This window comes from Oncorhynchus clarkii, chromosome 3, assembly GCF_045791955.1.
Source record: "Oncorhynchus clarkii lewisi isolate Uvic-CL-2024 chromosome 3, UVic_Ocla_1.0, whole genome shotgun sequence".
NCBI lineage: Eukaryota > Metazoa > Chordata > Actinopteri > Salmoniformes > Salmonidae > Oncorhynchus > Oncorhynchus clarkii.
The window spans coordinates 17,556,851-17,577,519 of NC_092149.1; the positions used below are offsets into that span (position 1 = coordinate 17,556,851).

General features: G+C 41.6%; 1 long non-coding RNA gene across 1 annotated transcript; it reads right to left on the bottom strand.

Moving 5' to 3' along the window:
• Positions 1-8,415: 8,415 nt before the first annotated feature.
• On the bottom strand, positions 8,416-9,244 carry LOC139405781 (uncharacterized). The gene is made up of 3 exons (XR_011633912.1): positions 9,111-9,244; positions 8,718-8,829; positions 8,416-8,623 (listed from the first exon to the last, which is right to left on the bottom strand). It is a non-coding gene; the product is annotated as an uncharacterized lncRNA (long non-coding RNA).
• Positions 9,245-20,669: the final 11,425 nt, after the last annotated feature.

Genomic DNA, 20,669 nt, shown 5'->3' on the forward strand with positions numbered 1-20,669 from the left:
TCAGCCCCTTTTCAGGTATCTTGAGTTATTTTTTTTATTTAAAAGGTCAATTTATCAGCAAGATGCATCAGTTAATTCAGGCTACAAAACTGTAGACCTAATGAAATCACCGAATGTGACTTTTTAGCAATTTGTAACAGTTGTGTCTTTCCATTCATCAAATAGCAGGTGCACATAGTGCACTGTTTGGATGCTGGAATAATTTTGGAGTGGACGAACTTGCACAGGTCGATAAAAAAAATAAAATCAGATGAAAACATCATTACTGGCTGTGTTCATGCCACATTAAAAGGTCATACAATTTTTACAGTAAAATTACATCTCTCCCGTTAGGCCCATGAAAAAGAGATATAATTCACACTCTGCCCTACCCTTTTTCTTTCACTCTTATCCCCTCTCGCTCTTTCTCTAGTTTCAGTGAAATGGGATAAAAAGGTGAGAAGACACCCTTCCTGTGTGTGTCGGTCTCTGACACTAACATACAGTGGGGCAAAAAAAAAATTTGACAGCCACCAATTGTGCAAGTTTTCATCATAGGTACACTTCAACTATGACAGACAAAATGAGAAGAAAAAAATCCAGAAAATCACATTGTAGGATTTTTAATGAATTTATTTGCAAATTATGGTGGAAAATAAGTATTTGGTCACCTACAAACAAGCAAGATTTCTGGCTCTCACAGACCTGTAACTTCTTCTTTAAGAGGCTCCTCTGTCCTCCACTCGTTACCTGTATTAATGGCATTATCTACCAAGGGAATTCTCTTTGATTATAATCACAGCCGTATATATTCCCCCCCAAGCAGACACATCGATGGCTCTGAACTAACTTTATTTGACTCTTTGCAAACTGGAATCCACATATCCTGAGGCTGCATTCATTGTAGCTGGGGATTTTAACAAGGCTAATCTGAAAACAAGACTCCCTAAATTGTATCAGCATATCGATTGCGCAACCAGGGCTGGTAAAACCTTGGATCATTGCTATTCTAACTTCCGCGACGCATATAATGCCCTCCCCCGCCCTCCTTTCGGAAAAGCTGACCACGACTCCATTTTGTTGCTCCCTGCCTACAGACAGAAGCTAAAACAAGAAGCTCCCGCACTGAGGTCTATTCAACGCTGGTCCGACCAATCTGATTCCACGCTTCAAGACTGCTTCGATCACGCGGACTGGGATATGTTTCGTATTGTGTCAAACAACATTGACGAATACGCTGATTCGGTGAGCGAGTTCATTAGAACGTGCGTTGAAGATGTCGTTCCCATAGCAACGATTAAAACATTCCCAAACCAGAAACCGTGGATTGATGGCAGCATTCGTGTGAAACTGAAAGCGCGAACCACTGCTTTTAATCAGGGCAAGGTGACCGGAAACATGACCGAATACAAACAGTGTAGCTATTCCCTCCGCAAGGCAATCAAACAAGCTAAGCGTCAGTATAGAGACAAAGTAGAATTGCAATTCAACGGCTCAGACACAAGAGGTATGTGGCAGGGTCTACAGTCAATCACGGATTACAAAAAGAAAACCAGCCCCGTCATGGACCAGGATGTCTTGCTCCCAGGCAGACTAAATAACTTTTTTGCCCGCTTTGAGGACAATACAGTGCCACTGACACGGCCTGCAACCAAAACATGCGGACTCTCCTTCACTGCAGCCGAGGTGAGTAAAACATTTAAACGTGTTAACCCTCGCAAGGCTGCAGGCCCAGACGGCATCTCCAGCCGCGCCCTCAGAGCATGCGCAGACCAGCTGGCTGGGGTGTTTACGGACATATTCAATCAATCCTTATCCCATTCTGCTGTTCCCACATGCTTCAAGAGGGCCACCATTGTTCCTGTTCCCAAGAAATCAAAGGTAACTGAGCTAAACGACTACCGCAGCACTCACTTCCGTCATCATGAAGTGCTTTGAGAGACTAGTCAAGGACCATATCACCTCCACCCTACCTGACACCCTAGACCCACTCCAATTTGCCCACCGCCCAAATAGGTCCACAGACGATGCAATCGACTACAGCTCAGCATTTAACACCATAGTACCCTCCACCCTGGGTCTCGACCCCGCCCTGTGCAACTGGGTACTGGACTTCCTGACGGGCCGCCCCCAGGTGGTGAGGGTAGGTAACAACATCTCCACCCCGCTGATCCTCAACACTGGGGCCCCACAAGGGTGCATTCTGAGCCCTCTCCTGTACTCCCTGTTCACCCACGACTGCGTGGCCACGCACGCCTCCAACTCAATCATCAAGTTTGTGGACGACACAACAGTAGTAGGCTTGATTACCAAAAACGACGAGACGGCCTACAGGGAGGAGGTGAGGGCCCTCGGAGTGTGGTGTCAGGAAAATAACCTCACACTCAACGTCAACAAAACTAAGGAGATGATTGTGGACTTCAGGAAACAGCAGATGAAACACCCCCCTATCCACATCGATGGGACAGTAGTGGAGAGGGTAGTAAGTTTTAAGTTCCTCGGTGTACACATCACAGACAAACTGAATTGGTCCACCCACACAGACCGCATCGTGAAGAAGGCGCAGCAGCGCCTCTTCAACCTCAAGAGGCTGAAGAAATTTGGCTTGTCACCAACAGCACTCACAAACTTCTACAGATGCACAATCGAGAGCATCCTGTCGGGCTGCATCACCGCCTGGTACGGCAACTGCTCCGCCCACAACCGTAAGGCTCTCCAGAGGGTAGTGAGGTCTGCACAACGCATCACCGGGGGCAAACTACCTGCCCTCCAGGACACCTACACCACCGATGTCACAGGAAGGCCATAAAGATCATCAAGGACAACAACCACCACTGCCTGTTCACCCCGCGATCATCCAGAATGCGAGGTCAGTACAAGTGCATCAAAGCTGGGACCGAGAGACTGAAAAACAGCTTCTATCTCAAGGCCATCAGACTGTTAAACAGCCACCACTAACATTGAGTGGCTGCTGCCAACACACTGACTCATCTCCAGCCACTTTAATAATGGGAATTTATGGGAATTGATGTAAAATATATCACTAGCCACTTTAAACAATGCTACTTAATATAATGTTTACATACCCTACATTATTCATCTCTTATGTATACGTATATACTGTACTCTATATCACCTACTGCATCTTTATGTAATACATGTATCACTAGCCACTTTAAACTATGCCACTTTGTTTACATACTCATCTCATATGTATATACTGTACTCGATACAATCTACTGCATCTTGCCAATGCCGGTCTGTACCATCACTCATTCATATATCTTTATGTACATATTCTTTATCCCTTTACACTTGTGTGTATAAGGTAGTAGTTTTGGAATTTTTAGTTAGATTACTCGTTGGTTATTACTGCATTGTAGGAACTAGAAGCACAAGCATTTCGCTACACTCGCATTAACATCTGCTAACCATGTGTATGTGACAAATAAATTTGATTTTGCACCTGTTTGAACTTGTTATCAGTATAAAAGACACCTGTCCACAACCTCAAACAGTCACTCTCCAAACTCCACTATGGCCAAGACCAAAGAGCTGTCAAAAGACACCAGAAACAAAATTGTAGACCTGCACCAGGCTGGGAAGACTGAATCTGCAATACGTAAGCAGCTTGATTTGAAGAAATCTACTGTGGGAGTAATTATTAGGAAATGGAAGACATACAAGACCTCTGATAATCTCCCTCGATCTGGGGCTCCACGCAAGATCTCACCCCGTGGGGTCAAAATGATCACAAGAACGGTGAGCAAAAATCCCAGAACCACACGGGGGGACCTAGTGAATGACCTGCAGAGACCTGGGACCAAAGTAACAAAGCCTACCATCAGTAACACACTACGCCGCCAGGGACTCAAATCCTGTAGTGCCAGACGTGTCCCCCTGCTTAAGCCAGTACATGTCCAGGCCCGTCTGAAGTTTGCTAGAGAGCATTTGGATGATCCAGAAGAAGATTGGGAGAATGTCATATGGTCAGATGAAACCAAAATATAACTTTTTGGTAAAAACTCAACTCGTCGTGTTTGAAGGACAAAGAATGCTGAGTTGCATCCAAAGAACACCCTACCTACTGTAAGCATGGGGGTGGAAACATCATGATTTGGGGCTGTTTTTCTGCAAAGGGACCAGGACGACTGATCCGTGTAAAGGAAAGAATGAATGGGGCCATGTATTGTGAGATTTTGAGTGAAAACCTCCTTCCATCAGCAAGGGCATTGAAGATGAAACGTGGCTGGGTCTTTCAGCATGACAATGATCCCAAACACACCGCCCGGGCAACGAAGGAGTGGCTTCGTAAGAAGCATTTCAAGGTCCTGGAGTGGCCCAGCCAGTCTCCAGATCTCAACCCCATAGAAAATCTTTGGAGGGAGTTGAAAGTCCGTGTTGCCCAGCAACAGCCCCAAAACATCACTGCTCTAGAGGAGATCTGCATGGAGGAATGGGCCAAAATACCAGCAACAGTGTGTGAAAACCTTGTGAAGACTTACAGAAAACGTTTGACCTCTGTCATTGCCAACAAAGGGTATATAACAAAGTATTGAGATAAACTTTTGTTATTGACCAAATACTTATTTTCCAACATAATTTGCAAATAAATTCATTAAAAATCCTACAATGTGATTTTCTGGATTTTTTTTCTCATTTTGTCTGTCATAGTTGAAGTGTACTTACGATGAAAATTACAGGCCTCTCTCATCTTTTTAAGTGGGAGAACATGCACAATTGGTGGCTGACTGAATACTTTTTTGCCCCACTGTATCTATCTGCATGGTGGTGTGTCTGTGCTATGAATCTGTGAGTACTTAATTGTCTGATTGCAGGCAATACCTGATTTCTAAATCTGGACCCAAAGTACATTATGACAAGTAGGGCCAGGAGTTGTTTCAAGTTATAGGCTATAACAGGTCACATGGCCAAGATAACTCTGCCACAGACATATGACATCTTAAATGATGAACTAGTATTATGACATTGTGATCTCTAAGGTTTTCAATATGAATGAACCAAATGTTCTTTATCTTGATTTCAACGTATTTGATTTAAAAAAATCTTATCTTACTTTCTAACCCTCTTTACATCCTGTTTCTACTACTTTCTTTCATGTTGTGATCCCCTCTGTCTCACGCACGCACGCACAAACGCACACACACACGTCTGGTTTGTTTCAGTGTCTGCCTCGGTTCTTCTTGTCTGGTCTGTGCATATGGTGTGGTTGCAGTGTTTTTAACACCTTTGCAGCGTCCGGTGCAGCTGTACTATGTGAGGTGAGCTATCGATAGAACAAGCTGCATGTGGAACACAAAGAGATAGATCTCATCTTTATATCTGTGCCATTATAGTGTCTGTGACAGCATGGCCAGCGCATAGTGGAAGCCCTCAATGTCAATGTTCATGCTAAAACAGGTTATATATACAGTATATATATACACACATGATCAGTCCTCTATATATTTCTATAATGAGCCCTAAACTCTGCTCTTCTCATCACTGTTCACCTGCAAAGACACCCAACACCAACCCCCAACCACACACACACAAACACACACAGAGAGATGCACACACACAAGGATGCACAGATGCACTCACAAAATTGGATATCAATGTATTCTAAACATTTTGTGGACAAACAGCCTGATTGATCTATTATGAGTTATTAGAGTAAACAGGAAGTAATGTGCCGTTGGTCTGCCATTTGAAAGGTGAAGTACAGTTTCCAGGCAGCCCACTTCCACTCTCACTACCCTTCACCCATTCAAGACGGGTTTTATTAATAGAAACTAGGAAATGGAGACAGTTGAAAATATGACCGATGCATGTGATCATTAACTATGAAGGGAAACAGCGTTTTTTTTGTTGAAAATAATGTTTCAACTTTGTTACTGTGTAGCAACGTACAGGGATTCACATTGTTATTGTTCTGGGCTGATTGACAATTAAATAAATCCTCACCATAACATGACGTGCCCTTATAAAAAAGTACTACTGAATTACTACACAAAACCTATTTGTGCATTTGTGACTATTTTGAGACTTGTAGGGATTGTGTAGTGAATGTTTAGTTTATGCACTACTCAAGTAAGAAAACAGTAGTGTTTAAAGTTGTAATCAGGTAGAGATTTTTCTTGGGTGTTGGTAGTACTTAACTAGCCAAAACACTACTGCTTTACTAAAGAGTCTTTTCAATAGTAACTAAACTGGCTTTTTGCAACCAGAGAAGGCAAAACAGGAAGTAGTTGGTTGTTGTTAGCTAGCTACTGTTTTTGACAATCCCGAATGTAATCACCTTCCATTCTTCATCATCCTGTCTTTGATAGCACTTATGCAGGCACCATCTGTAAGTTTAAATTTGTGTTTTATGAATACTTTGTCGTTGTTTAGCCGTTGATATAACTTTTTAGAATACTAGCCAAAATGGTATTAGCCGTTAGCCGTTGTCATAGAGATGTATTGAGTTTAGCCTATATGTTTGCTAGCCCGATTAAAATAGCCATTTAGCCTCTGTTTTTGTCACGCTAGCTATTAAGTATGTGTGTTTGTATGCAAATGTACAGTATGTTCCCATTTGTATACTTACCCATTCTAGTTACATATTTTAACCTTGGCCAAGGAAGCCCTCAACATACAGATGTAGGATCTTAATTTGATCACTATTTTATTGCTGCGAATTGTCATGGACAACAGGATATTCAAACTTGTAGTGTATTTGAGGCTTAAAAAGGCTTATAAAGTTTGGTTTCCACTTTTAAGTTTCAGACTTGATTTGCCCTTACGAAAATGTATGAACCCCTGCACAAATGTCCATTAATTATAATCCACATAAAAAATCACATTTCCTGTTGCTGCAGGAATATTTTCCTGCAGGAATATTTTCCTGCTGTAGCAAACTGACTCAAATTAAGATCCTACATCTGTTAGAAGACTAGAGGCCATTGTTGGTAAGATTAACATTGTTTATCAAATGTTGCTCTGTGTTATATTATGTGACCTCTGTTAGCAGATTATTGATAATGGCTTATAATTGTTTTGTTTTTTTTACTTTTCTTTATGTTCTAAAAAGGTTACGTGGGGGAGAAATGTAGCTGCAACTAACAAAGAGGATCTGAATGTCACGCTGGTATAACGGGTCGGAGGACAGGGGCCTGTTGCACAAAACTAGGATAAGGGATTAAGCCAGGATATCTTGGTGATCCTGGCTCAATTGATCCGTAATCCGGTTGCACTAAAGATGGATAGGGGGCAGGAGGATATGTTATGGTATAAATTACCATGGAGATTTATTCTGTGGAGCTAGCCTGCTCCAGACCAGGCTAAATTCCAGGATCTATTTAATCTCATCCCTAATGTCAGTCAGCAGTCACCACAAATGGAAACCAATAGTTATTTCACTGCTCACTATACATTGTTATCACATATAACTAGACCCACTGTTATTTAAACGTTTGTGATCATTAATTTCAATGATTTTGGATAAAAAATGATTTAGATGTTGCTATCATTAGATAATTTACAGTTTCCCATAGACTATAAGGCTATATATAAAATGCTAGAATATTAGGGCCACAGAGGGGAAAAAAACACAAGTCATAATATTGTAACCAGTTGTTTTAAAGGAGGACAGTTGTTAAAATGACAGATGTGGGGCATTTCGTGAAATTGTACTTCAGTATGGTTTCATAAACAAAGACATGCTGATGTGCCAGAATATTAAGTATCACATTGTCATAAGTATCAAAACTGTAAAAACAATATGTAGCTTTACTGCAGAAAGAACCAGCCTCATAAATTTATGACTTTATCCTTTTTCTTCAGTGTGGCCCTAGTACTCTGTCATATAAACAAATACACATTCCATATGAATATAAAAACACAATGTGTAACATTATGTTCCTTTATTGAATAAGGACAAAACAAAGCAGGTAAACCATCAGCTCCTTTCAAAACTGAAGTCACAGTGACTCTACAAGATGGAAAGCACAGAATCTAAGCATATTATACAAAATGATACATATACAGACCTTTGAATGTGTATAACACACCCTGCATGTCTGCACACTAAAATAAATGCAGGACAAATCCATACACATCAACTGAACAGACAAATGAATGGATGCAGTAGCCTCCCTGCAGCCTTGTATTACACACAGTATACCGCACAAACATCATAAGAGGCCAAATTCGTCAAAAAACGAACCCAAAAAAACCCAAATTCCTCTGCCACCGCAGGACATATTTAACCAAAATTGAAAGCACACATACTAACTAAAATAATTCAACACATATTGGTCCCTCAGCAGCCGACCACTGTCGTCATCAGGGAAGATTGCCGGATTGTCCCAGTCCATGGCTGGTGGCACTCTGGGGGCCCTCTCCTTCCTCATGCAGGCCACATTGTGAAGGACAGCACAAGCCACAGTAATATCACATGCCCTAACAGGGCTGACCCTTAATTTGTGAAGGCAGTGAAAGCGTGCCTTCAGGAGGCCAAAGGTCATTTCAACTCTGGCCCTGGTCCTGGCATGGGCATGGTTGTAGGCCTGCTGTGCTTCCTGGGGGTCTGTGAAAGGTGTCAGGAGAAAAGGCTGGCAGCCATACCCCCTGTCTCCCAGCAACACACCAGAGAATTCACCTGTCAACACAAAATCTCATCATTACTACCTCATAAACACAGTGATATTCTTGACACAGCCATGATGGTTATAAATAGGGGTTGTGTGGCTTACCTTGTGATAGGCACTGATAGATTTCAGAGGCCCGAAAGATTCTGGAGTCATGGACTGAGCCAGGCCATTTTGCCACAACATTGCTGATCACACAGTCAGCATTGCAGACCATCTGAAATCATAAGATGAGGAATATTACACCAATCAATGCACATCACTGGCAATGCAGAGTGTTCGTCAATGGACAATATCAAAAAGTTATGTTCACCTGAACATTAATGCTGTGAAAGGATTTCCTATTCACAAAATCGGCCTCATGGGCACCTGAGGGGGCTTTTATCCTTATGTGTGTGCAGTCCACTGCACCAATGACATTGGGGAAACCTGTCACACAAAGTAATGAGTATCCTACTATGTGTTAACAGTTGTCCTGTAATTTGTAGATCCTCTTACCTGCAATCCTATAGAACTCCTCTTTGATGTCACAGAGTCTTCTGTGGCCAGGGAAGGAGATGAAGACATCTGCTAATGCTTTGATAGCCAGACACACACTCCTTATTGTGCGGCAAATTGTGGCCTTGTTCAGCTGTTCTGCATCCCCCACTGAGTACAGGAAGGCTCCACTAGCAAAAAAGCGCAAGGCCACACAAACCATTTGCTCCACACTCAGTGCATGGCTCCGTGCAGTGCGGTGCTTAATCCTGGGACCCAGTAGTCTGCATAGATACCTGATGCCATCTGCAGAAAACCTGTATCTTTCATATAGATGGTCATCAGGGAAGGCCAGTGGGTCCAACCGGTCCCTGAAGACCCTTTCTCACCTGAAGGCTCTCCTCAGCACAAGTGCTTCTTCATCCACCACATCTCGCACGAATGGGCATGCCATTGTCAGAGCAGAAAGGAACACACAATTTTGGGCCTTCATATAGGCTAGTGGCCACACCTGGTGCTGGGGGGGGTGGGCAAAAGAGGGCGATGCCTTATAACGATGACTTGGTTGTACTGATTGCTGGGAAAATAAAAAAAACCTTAGAAAGATGCCACCGTCCTGTGTGCTCACAATAAGAGCTCATATGTCATGGCTCACTTGACTTTACGAGAATATACCTAATTTTTATTTTGAGCTGTGTCATCTTCTTGGAGCTGGGGGAGGAAAGAAAAATAATGATTAATACATTTGTGTTACAGTTAGCATACAGTGTACATTGAAGGCATATCTCACCTCCCTCTCAAGTTTTTTTATTTCAAGGTCCAGTTTCCTAATTGTCCTCTTTTTTATTTCGAACTCCAGTGCAAGATTTTCCATCTTTTTCTTCTTGTACTGAATGTCTATGTCTGCCAGTTCTATTTGGCACCGGAGGTGGTTGCCATACAACTTTCTGATAGCTTGTGAGCTCTGTGAACACAATACAATTAGCGCAGCTGGAATTTGGCAGGATGTGGTGTCCTTTTATTAATACGCACTATGTTGCCAGGCTGGTTTTCCCACTGTATAGCATCTGGGTCCTGTAAAATAAATTATATTTTTTGATTTTGATGAGGACTCCTCACCATTGTAGAGTAAATAGTACTTTCACAGTCTTAACATGATACCTCATGCCTTCTGGAATCCAGAGAGATGGTCTCCTCCTCATCATCGTCTCCATCATGTGCTGTTGCTGCTGCACTGGGGCCTTCACCCTATCACATTTAATCGGATTCATATTGAAGCTAGTAGACAAGACATGCCAGGCCTACAGTATGCCTTTGATGGAGTACTCACTGGATCAGCATCGTCTGGTGCTTGTGCTGGTGGCTCTAACAGGAACACAGTGCTGCCAGACACTGCAAGGCAATAGGTAAACCAAAGTCAGACAGTCCAAATTGATTCAATATGAATGTGGTTGTATCCCATGTAGAGATGGAAGGACATACCTTGAATGAAGCGGGTGGCATCTTGGGAGGAACCTATGCTCGTCTCTTTCCCCCCAGGGATCCCCTCTAAGACGGGCCTGCCTTTATTTAGCTCCAAGGCCATGTCCTCTGCTGGGGTAAGGTCAGCCTTTGGTGACCCACCACCCGTGCCTTGTCTGTGGGTATTCTTTTTCACTGCTAAAACAGTACAGACAATGTGTGAGCAGGCACCTTCTGGGTACAATATATGCTTGTGCTTTGTTAAATATTAGTCAGGGACCATATCATTCTGCAGAATGTTCTTGTATTTGATTTTGACCTGCTGCCATGTCCGTTTTGGCCCGTTCATGTTTAATCTACACACACACACACACTTAATGGAGTCACACTGCAAAAAATTACTTGGTATTTTTGTCTTGTTTTCAGTAAAAATATCAAAAATTTTATCATAGCTTTATACAGTGTGATGGAGTTACTTTACACAATTTCACTCATATCTGCAGTGCATTTCAATAAAAAAAATTACCCGTTTCATAATTACAGTACAACTGCATTTTTGGAGATGTGAATTAAATATTTGAATTGTAATTGTGATGTTTCAGCGGAGCGGTGAGTGTGTAATTGTGCACTACTTACGCATTCAGGCGGTCTGCAATACTTTGCCACGCTTTTTCTCTTTGCTTTATCACTGTGGCGGTGTTGCCTTTCTTCTTAATTATATCTTTTACCTCCTCGTATGCCTCCATGAGGATTTGTGCTTCCGACGGGGAAAAGTACGCGGCTCTAGTTGCCATGGTAAATCAGTTAATCTGTGATCTGTGGCGGGGTCTATTTGAGTGAGCCGTGAGCGCGCACCTATCCAGGATTGGTTTCACCTGGCTTAATGAATCCGTGTCTGCTCATCCTGGCTTGGTCTTTGTGCAACCAATTAAGCCTGGACGCACATGTTTTGGCTTCATTGAGCTCAGCTGAGTCATTTATCCCGGATGTCTTAATTCTACTTTTGTGCAACAGGCCCCAGGGGCAGGAATGAGTAATGTTTTTGTTTTTTTTCACCCAAATTACAGCGTACCAGGTAAAGGCACGGGGACGAAGATCAAACAAACATGTATACAAAACACCGGTTTGAAACCCAAACAAAAGAGCGAGGTATACCTCGAATAAATAACACAAGCGCACAATGACACCACACGGGATGAGACCCGTAATCATCTGCGCAATACAAGCAGCACGAAAGCCAAAACAACACAGCACAGGTACTCACACGACCAACGGACATTGTAACAATAATCAACAGGACAAAGGGAACACTTATACAATTACTAATCAAAGGGAATTGGGACCAGGTGTGCGTAATGGCAGTTCCAGAGGGATCCGTGACACCGAAGATAAAAGCTGAATGAAAACAAGGACTCAAAGGGGCTAACAAAAAAATATATATATATATATATATATATATTTGTAATTAATTGAATGAATACAAAAGTGCTATAAAGTTTGTATTGGCATATTATTTCTTGTTTCATGATATAATTACAGTTAGAAACTTGAGGAAATAACATGTGCACAAGTCTAGTATCGACACAGTACTGAAACAAGATGTCTATAGTGATTTTGAATAAGCAAACAGTAGTAAATTTAGTAGTTTAATTCAAAAGGGTTTATTTTTGGAAATGAAAAAGGATCAGGAGCAATTCAGTAGTGGTCAGTAGTGACACAACACTACACACACACAGATGGCACTGGCAGTAATATCAATAGGGATTGAGTAGGCATACAGCAGTAATGTGTAGGCATTGTGTAGTAATTCAATAAACATGTAGGAATTGTTTAAGTATGTGTAGGTTTTAAGTATTAGATACCCAAAAGCTCATTAGTTACACAGTAGTCATTAAGGGATAAATATGTAGTGATTTAAATAGGAAATATGTAGGATTCACCAGTAGTAAAATGTCCCAATGTATCACTCATTACTACCTAAATTACTACATAAATCACTACTGGTTTACTACACATCTCAGTAGCAATCGAGTAGTAAAATCAGTAGCTTTTGTATAGATCTTGTGTAGTACCTTTCCAGGAGGGCGATGCTGCAGCTTGTTCAAAGGGGTGGAACATGTGGCTGCTGGACACTGTGTTTCCCATGGGACTGGAGAAACTTACTGAAGAAGTAGAGGGGTAGTCTGTAATCAGTGTCACGTGAGGACACACTGGTATAAACCACCTGAATGACTGGTGGTGCTGGTTGTGTAACCCACTTACAAATGCTGCCTGCCAACGATTCTACGAATGTGTTGAGGGTAAAAAGTCATTAAAACATTATTGAGCCATAAAAACTTCACTGAGGTTCTGTAGGCCAGAGAGGTGTGAATGGGCCTAGTCACTATCAAACAAAAGGTTTCACTCAAATCCATTTAGGCAAGATTGATGTATCAATCACAGGATTTCTCATTAGTTGAAACAATAAGACTTGGCTTCATCATTGCTGATGAATGCATTTGGCTCTCAGTTGTTTTTGTTTTCTTTCCCACCCAAAATAATGGATACCCATGACATTACACCTGTGTGTACCGTAACAAGTTTGACTGAGTACACTACTTCTGTGTGGTATGGGAACTGAAATGTGAAAATAGTAAAAAGGAACCTCTTTTACAGATGTGTCTTGTCTTACCAGTTCCTGGAACAACAACATGGTCTGTGATTTTATGTCACTATGGTGACGCTAAGCTTGACCAGCAAACAAACCATATCTACAGCCACACAAATAATAGGACATATCATAGATGTTATGCTGGAAGGTAGATGGTAGGTGTTCATTCCCCCTGTCCTCAACTTTTCTCCACAGAACAATGAAATAGGATGCCACTTATAACCCCCCACCCTAGACTGGGGTTGACCAATCAGAAGTCATTGCAGTACAACTGGGCCAATGGCCAAATAACAAGTATCCTGCTCCAGACTCAATGTACAGACCAATAAAAACATGGCACACGTAGCTCTGAGTTCAGGACTGATATTCCACAGATTATAAACAGCTGTTGAACTGAACCAACTATTTCAATTGACAATTCCCTATTGACCATTAGTACTCTATTTAGTTGTTGATACTCTCGTCCTCTCATCCTCTGCGTTGTGTATTTATCTTCAAAATATTCTTATACTTACCCCCTACACCATTTTAAAAAGAAATATACTTCAAATGTATTTTAGAAAACATTAAAAAATAAACAGAATAAAACATTAGCAGGAAGCATAAAATCATTCACATTAAACACCTTGCGTTCCTATAAAACACAAAAGGCATATTTTACTTGCCAGAAATGGATTTCAGACAAAGTTATAGAAAAGAGGTATTAACAGGTGTGATACCACATCTGAGGGAGCATGGTTCGTTACAGCACAGAGGAGAGTTACCACTGACATATTGACCACAATCATGAGGCTTGGTGTGATGATGAGGACCCTTGTGACCCCCATCACATTCTTGTGAACACCACTGACACCCATCTCCAAAAGGACACGGTTGATGAATCTTATGATATCCCCCATCACGTAACCATCGGATTTTAGCAGACAAACATCAGGCAATAGCACACTTGATAACCTGGATGAGGATAACAAAAATAACCACAACTCCCACTATTGGAAGTATCATGCCCACCAAAAAACATCCCCATGTACTGAATGTGGAAGACAACCACATGACTAAGCCTAGATCATCTGGATTGTAATCATGATATTTAGCGCCCTCAGTCCTGATCTTTTGGATTAGGTCAGTTATTTCTTCAGAATTATCAGGAATGTAAGTACAGCATTCAGCACCAATAACAACACATGTACCCCTTGTGCAGACAGAAGATAATCAAGCGCTAAATTATTTTGCATCGACACAGTAATAATGGAAACCATCTCAGCAGTAATTAACTCAAGACTCTCAGCTGTTCTATTTGCTAGGATTTCCAAAGAGTTAGCCATATTAATAACTTCCCACGCTATTTTAGAAATACCATAAGAGAGAAAAGCAATCGCAAAGAATCTCTCCGTTTCTGTAATCACACAATAATGACGCTGTGAAAAAAAGAGAATTCACAGAATGTCTTACATGGGGTACTACATATCCCAAATAACACAACCCTAATAACACGACCCTTAACACAACTTTGGTAACCAGGAATAGGCATAGGAGCCACAGATAAAGTAAGTCCCAGTAGGCGCTATCATACCATTATTGATGATATTACCAAAGGTATTGACACATTAAAGTAGTCCTAGTGCCATTACTGGGCATTACTAGTGCCATTATCACTCCAGGATGTCAGCTCCACCCCCAACTCATCCACATGCTGTTGAATGGACACACATCCAGGAGTATCAGGCCTCCTCCAGCACCTATCTGCAGAACTATGTACTCTCGCATGTTGATACTCAACATTCTCACCCCAATTAGTACCAATACTCACCTTATACCAATTAACATCTTTCCATATAACCAACATTTCACTCTGGTTAAGAGGAATAGCCCTTAATGGAATACCTGGCCTTGATGTGAATGGAGCATAAGTACAAACCCAACAACTACTTTGATTGACTACTGTGGCATAGTGTACCGAGAGAGCTAGAAACGTATTGACTCCCGAGTGTCCCTCATCCTGCTGATGCATCTCTGTGTTAGATATGGAAACACCACCCACATCCTGTATAAGGAGGAAACTCACAAGGAAAATAATTTCAAACATCTTTCACTTGTCTGCAAGACAATAATATTCAATCATCCCTTTGTCAAGGTAATCATTCACCAAGTCCTTTAAAAGTGACCAGCTCTTCCACACTGGTATCAGTCCCACATAGATAACTATTAGACATGATGTTCTGACAGTCTGCCGGTAGTGAGGAATTATTCTTCCGTTCTACTGGTTGCACTTCACCGTGATATTGTATTGTTTCAGGTACAGTCAAGGGATATTGCTGCAGCCTCAGATGGTAGATTCTCATAACCTGTAACGAAGGAAATAAAAAAGTGAAAATAACATGTCCTGGTTTCAATAGAAATGGATATTTCACAGAGATTTCCCTAAGTAAGCATGTCCCGATTTTCAGGAAAAGGTTGGACATTTCACCGCGATATCCCTAATATGATGACTGCAGTATACAACATAGAAGCTTATCAGGTTCTGATCATCTTACTATGCTTCTTCACCTGAGATTGGCCCCCAATTGCTAATCAATCAGTTCTTTATTCTCCAGGCTCCGCTTTGTCATCAACATGGACAACCTTGCAATGAGTGACATGTATCCATCGTGATTTTCCCTGGAGCAAAATTTGATAACGACCTTCCCATTTTGGCCCTATTGTGTCTGTCACATATTTTTTTACCATCACCCACTGTCCTGGCACTACATCATGTCCCCCCTCGGGAGTTATTCCCCTTTAGAGAGTTGTCTACAATAGTTAAGCATTGTGTCATTCATAAAGTGAATGTCTGCTTTCCTCAAATCTAACGTGCTTGGTATTATCACATTGTCCATTGTAGTAAAAAGGAGGGGTGCGTCACTTGAGTGGGTTGAGTCACTGATGTGATCTTCCTGTCTGGGTTGGTGCCCCCCCTTGGGTTGTGCCGTGGCGGAGATCTTTGTGGGCTATACTCGGCCTTGTCTCAGGATGGTAAGTTGGTGGTTGAAGATATCCCTCTAGTGGTGTGGGGGCTGTGCTTTGACAAAGTGGGTGGGGTTATATCCTTCCTTTTTGGCCCTGTCCGGGGGTGTCATCGGATAGGGCCACAGTGTATCCTGACCCTTCCTGTCTCAGCCTACAGTATTTATGCTGCAGTAGTTTATGTGTCATGGGTCTAGGGTCAGTTTGTTATATCTGGAGTACTTCTCCTGTCCTATCCAGTGTCCTGTGTGATTTTAAGTATGCTCTCTCTAGTTCTCTCTTTCTCATCATGTTTAGTGTTCTCTATGGTTAATCTGTCATCATGTTTAGTTTTCTCCCTGGTCAATCTGTCATCATGTTTAGTGTTCTCAATGGTTCATCTGTCATCATGATTAGTGTTCTCCATGGCTAGTCTGTCATCATGTTCAGTGTTCTCCCTGGTTAGTCTGTCATCATGGTTAGCGTTCTCTATGGTTCATCTGTCATCATGTTTAGTGTTCTCATTGGCTAGTCTGTCATCATGTTTAGTGTTCTCTCATGTTAGTCTGTCATCATGTTTAGTGTTCTCCCTTGTTAGTCTGTCATCATGTTTAGTCTGTCATCATGATTAGTGTTCTCCATGGCTAGTCTGTCATCATGTTCAGTGTTCTCCATGGCTATACTGCCATCATGTTTAGTGTTCTCCATGGTTAGTCTGTCATCATGTTTAGTGTTCTCCATGGTTAGTCTGTCATCATGTTTAGTGTTCTACCTGGTTAGTCTGTCATCATGTTTAGTGTTCTCCCTGGTTAGTCTGTCATCATGATTAGTGTTCTCCCTTGTTAGTCTGTCATCATGCTTAGTCTGTCACCACGATTAGTGTTCTCCATGGCTAGTCTGTCATCATGTTCAGTGTTCTCCCTGGTCAGTCTGTCATCATGGTTAGTGCTCTCTATGGTTCATCTTTCATCATGTTTAGTGTTCTCCATGGCTAGTCTGCCATCATGTTTAGTGTTCTCCCTTGTTAGTCTGTCATCATGTTTAGTGTTCTCCCTTGTTAGTCTGTCATCATGTTTAGTGTTCTCCCTTGTTAGTCTGTCATCATGTTTAGTCTGTCATCATGTTTAGTGTTCTCCATGGTTAATCTGTCATCATGTTTAGTGTTCTCCCTAGTTAGTCTGTCATCATGGTTAGTGTTCTCCATGGCTAGTCTGTCATCATGTTTAGTGTTCTCCCGTGTTAGTCTGTCATCATGTTTAGTGTTTTCCATGGTTAGTCTGTCATCATGTTTACTGTTCTCCATGGTTAGTCTGTCATCATGTTTAGTGTTCTCCATGGTTAGTCTGCCATCATGGTTAGTGTTCTCCCTGGTTTGTCTGTCATCATGTTTAGTGTTTTCCATGGTTAGTCTGTCATCATGTTTAGTGTTCTCCATGGTTAGTCTGTCATCATGTTTAGTGTTCTCCATGGTTAGTCTGTCATCATGTTTAGGTTTTCTCCATGTTTAGTCTGTCATCATGTTTAGTGTTTTCCATGGTTAGTCTGTCATCATGGTTAGTGTTCTCCCTGGTTTGTCTGTCATCATGTTTAGTGTTCTCCATGGTTAGTCTGTCATCATGTTTAGTGTTCTCCATGGTTAGTCTGCCATCATGGTTAGTGTTCTCCCTGGTTTGTCTGTCATCATGTTTAGTGTTCTCCATGGTTAGTCTGTCATCGTGGTTAGTGTTCTCCATGGTTAGTCTGTCATCATGTTTAGTGTTCTCCATGGTTAGTCTGCCATCATGGTTAGTGTTCTCCCTGGTTTGTCTGTCATCATGTTTAGTGTTCTCCATGGTTAGTCTGTCATCATGGTTAGTGTTCTCCATGGTTAGTCTGTCATCATGTTTAGTGTTCTCCATGGTTAGTCTGTCATCATGTTTAGTGTTCTCCATGGTTAGTCTGTCATCATGTTTAGTGTTCTCCATGGTTAGTCTGTCATCATGTTTAGTGTTCTCCATGGTTAGTCTGTCATCATGTTTAGTGTTCTCCATGGTTAGTCTGTCATCATGTTTAGTGTTCTCCATGGTTTGTCTGTCATCATGTTTAGTGTTCTCCATGGTTAGTCTGTCATCATGGTTAGTGTTCTCCATGGTTTGTCTTTCATCATGATTAGTGTTCTCCATGGTTAGTCTACTTTTATATACTGACTTATTTTGTATGATTGTATTGCTTTTTATCCTATTGATTTTCTTGGTGTATGTAAATTGACTGAGTGTTGTGAGAAACGATTAAAATAAAATGCATTATTATTATAAGGGTTGTCATCGGGAGAAAGAGAGGGATCGGAGGACCAAAGTGCAGCGTGGTAAGTGTTCATGATGATGTTTAATTAAAACTCAGAACACTAAACATTAAATGACAACGTGAATTTACCAAAACCGAAACAGTACCGTGTGGACCAAACACTCACACGGAAACAAACACCCACAAACCAAAAGTGAAACCCACGCTACCTAAGTATGATTCTCAATCAGGGACAACAATTGACAGCTGCCTCTGATTGAGAACCATACTAGGCCGAACTCATAAACCAACATAGAAAAACCAATATAGACTGCCCACCCCAACTCACGCCCTGACCATACTAAAACAAAGACAAAAACAAAGGAACTAAGGTCAGAACGTGACAATTATTCTTCATGTCAAAGATGAGTCATAAGGGAACCTCTCTCTCTCCCCCCTTAGTTCACTCTGAACCACTGTGCCGCTTAAAACCCTAAACTTGCCCCTCTTCCTCCCCCTTTCTTTCCACTGCCGCCTGCTTGCCTGTCGTCTATCTTTCCCGTTTCACCGAAAACCGTGATATTAGGTTCTCAAAACATATCAAAAAGGCAATTGTTTCAAAATTCAGTTGTTACACATGTAACAAGTTTGACTGAGTGCACTATTTCCACATGGTACAGGAACTGAAATGTACTAATAGTGAAAAGGAAACTCTTTTATAGATGTTGTTCCAGGTACTGGTACCACAAAACATGAGCTGTGATTATAGTTCACTATGGTGCTTGAGCAGCAAACAAACCGTATCAACGACAACACAAATATTAGGACTGAATTTGACCGAGTTGAAAGGTTGTTTAATATCTTCTTAGTGTTTTCAAATTGGTGTACACACCAACTTATTTTTTGGGAGAAAAAGAATACTGAATCTATTTTAGTACCAGAGTTTTACCATTTGCACTGAAGATGTGACTTTGAATATGTGTTTCGTAAAACCACCCTTCCCTCTCTCACCTCTCAATTTTCCTGTTTGGTGGAAGATGAGGTCGAAGTATCGGAGGTGTTAGGTGTGGTGAAGTTCTCAGAGTCTGTGGCTTGCACCGAGGGTCAGGATAAAGGAGTCTGACAGTAGGAGTGAAGTTTTTGGCTGATCCATTTGTGGTTTCAGGGTGGTTGAAAACAGAGTTTTGTGCTGTAGAATCAGGAAGGGTATCCAGAAGTGGTCTTGTGATAATTGTTTGTGTTTCTGCTGGTCAGATGGAGAAGGCGCTCCGCGTTAAACGAATGGGAGCAAGAAATGTGAATTGTTTTGCTCTCAAGAAAAGGGTGTCATTGAAAGGAGTGATTACTGGGGTAGCAGTAAATGTAAAAGTTGACCAACTGAATGGGAAGATTCCTGAGGTTTTTGATGCTTTTCGTTTGGTGCGACGCAGACATGGTGGTGTGAGTGGTGAAGCAGAAGAGTCATTGTCTGTTCTTTTGAGTTTTGATGTTGAGTCTTTGTCCGACAAAGTGATGTTAGGATATATAAGTTACCCTGTACGAGCTTCTGTGGTTATCCTGTACGAGCTTTTGTGGTTATCCTGTACGAGCTTTTGTGCTGAATACATGATGTTGTACAGGTGTCAAGCTTATGGGCATGTGGCAGCAGTGTGTAGGAGGGAGGTTCCTAGGTGTGAGAAGTGCACAGAAGGGCATGAAACAAAGGAATGTGTAGCATTGGGGAAAGTAGTGGTATGTGTTAATTGTAAGGGTGCCCATGGAGCTGGGGATGAGAAATGGCCCGTGTGAGAGAGGCAGGTTGAGGTTTCCAGGGTTAGAGGAGTGCAGAAGTTGTCATATGCTGAGGCAGTGAAGTAGAGGAAGATGGGTCAAGGGGGAGGGATCCTGAGAGGAGTGGTGTGAGTAGTAGATCTGTACCGGTACAGAGCGATAGGGCAACAAGTGATATACAGTACCAGTCAAAAGTTTGGACACACCTACTCATTCAAAGGGTTTTCTTAATTTTTTTACTATTTTCTACATTGAAGAATAATAGTGAAGACATCAAAACTATGAAATAACACATATGGAATCATTTAGTAAACAAAAAAATTCAGCAAATCAAAATATATTTCATATTTGAGATTCTTCAAAGTAGCCACACTTTGTCTTGATGACAGCTTTGCACACTCTTGGAATTCTCTCAACCAGCTTCATGACGTAGTCACTTGGAATGCATTTCAATT